The following is a 2,247-nucleotide window of genomic DNA, read 5'->3' as shown; positions in this document are numbered from 1 at the left end:
GATCTTCTTGTGTTTCTCATTTCATTCCTGTCCCTGCCAGTTCAGAAGCAAGCAAATGGGCTTTTGGGGCTGAAGTAAATTAGCTCCACTTCAGTATTACAGGTATGGGGGCTTTGAAAACCTCGCTGAAAGCATGGACACGTCACAGAAGTTACTGATCATCTTCCAGAGTACTGCTTCTATAATTTAAGACCATTATGCTGCCAGTCTCCCAGGTATGCAGACCCACTTACTGCTTATTATCTTTCATGCTTAGAGCATCAGCCTCTGTTTTGGTTTTTCTTTTGCGTTTAGGACCAGCACAGAGTTGTTAATATTTTGGAAGGTTTAATTGCACATGCAGTTGCAACTTGCCTCCCAAGATCTGCACCTGAGAGAATGAGTAGAAAGCACTTGATTTTTAGGCAAGTATTCTTCAGTGATTAATGCATCCTATTTGGATGACACATATATACCAATAGCAAAGTGCTGGATTGAGGTGTGTTGGGGTCTTTTTAACCATATTGATAGCTTGTCTCTCACTTTGAATTAGTTGGCCCTTCTTAAATCAACCTTGCATGTAATCTTGAGTGAGAGTGATAATAAGCAAACTTCAGAATTTGAAACTGCTGAGTTTCAGCTTGATTATTTATCCAAAAATCTTGGGCTGTTTAGAGTTTGGAGGGAGCCTTTACCCTGGAAGAGGCTACTTTGTAGATGACTTCATCATCAGCTGAGAGTGCTGTGAAAGTGGCTGCAGAGAGCACAAGCAGCAGCACAGCCAAGGGGTTGTTCGAACAAAATAGACTGGAGAGATTTTTCTGAGTCAACACAAATTTTGAGGGCAAAACTTCAGCAAGTATTGAGGAAAGAGATGGTAACTTGGTTTTCAGCATCAGGGTGCATTTAGCAGTACTTTTGCATGGACCTCATCTGCATGCCAGCAGGCAATAGGTTAGAGCACCTATCAGGGTAAAGGGGTAGTGTGGTTTGGGGAATCTACCTCCTTGGAAAGTTTGAAGTATAAGCCACAAAATTTACACCATGTTTCCCAGAGAAAAGGGGGAAAAAAGTTTTGAGGGTCTCAGTTTTATTGTATTCTAAGATTACTATCAACTGGTTTGCCCTGAGCAGAAGAGAACTGAATGCTGATTTCTCCATCTTCCAGGAGCCACCTGTGCAGAGCATCTGTGCAAAGAAGGTGCTGGGAACATCCCCCAGCACAGCTGGGGACTTGCACCCTGTTGAGATGCTTGGGACTGTGTTGAGCTGTTAGCAGATGTCTGGCAGATGCTGCTCTACATCCACAAAGTCCAGAGATTTATCTTTACATAGGGATCTCAGGTTTCACCTTAATTGCAGGTGAGTCACTAACCACAGCCCTAAGCATGTGGTCTTGAGCTCTGCTCCAGATACTGAGATAAGAGCTGTCTGCTGGCTCCCTGCCATCTCCCAAGTAGGGAGATGAGCTTTACCTCAGACTCAGCTCACTTCTTTTCCTCCTCGTTTAGGCAGCTTGGATAAATGCGTTATGATGGGATGAATCCAGGCAATAGTGCTCTTCCTTTTAACTTATCCCAGTCTATGTGGTGAATTCCTGCCTTTAGGAAGTGCCTTCCTACATAAAGGGTCAGTGTTGCAGCTGTTCTGCTGGTTCTCCACAGTAGTTTTTTTTTTTTCTAAGTGGCCTGAGCCATTTCCACAAACACAAGCTATGATCATCAGACTTGTAATTGCTTATCTTGGAAATGGGGAAATTTCTGATTAACTTTGCACTCACAGTGGCCTTTTATCCTTTGGTCGCTGTGGATCTGTTCAAAGAGCTGAAGTTGGACACCAGGTTCTGCGGAGTGGAAATTTGTGAAGTTGCATTCGTCTTTGTTTTCCTCTTTGAAGAGGTATTTGACTCCTGTACTGATTTCTTGGAGAAACTAGAAATGGAAGGGAGAGGAAAGTGACATTAATTAGAAGAAATTCTTGAGTTTTCTTTTCTAGAAACTTAAAGATTGGTATATTAAAAACAAATAAAACCCTTCAGGGATAATTTACATGGGTATGATATAATTGCAGGAGTTGGAATTGGGTTACAACTCTATTTACAAGAGTCTTGGGGAGTTTCTCATGGACATAGTGAGAATATTACAACTACATCATGGCTAAATGAAACCACCACTATAAAAATCTTTGTGGCTTTTTAGCAGGTCCCTACAGGAAGGTGAGTACTCATCAAATCTTGATGCAGTTCCCACAGCCTGGTACGTTTACATC

This window comes from Corvus hawaiiensis, chromosome 6 (genome assembly GCF_020740725.1).
Source record: "Corvus hawaiiensis isolate bCorHaw1 chromosome 6, bCorHaw1.pri.cur, whole genome shotgun sequence".
NCBI classification, from domain to species: Eukaryota; Metazoa; Chordata; class Aves; order Passeriformes; family Corvidae; genus Corvus; species Corvus hawaiiensis.
The sequence above is the reverse complement of the archived record's forward strand: the minus strand, read 5'-3'. Positions refer to the sequence as shown.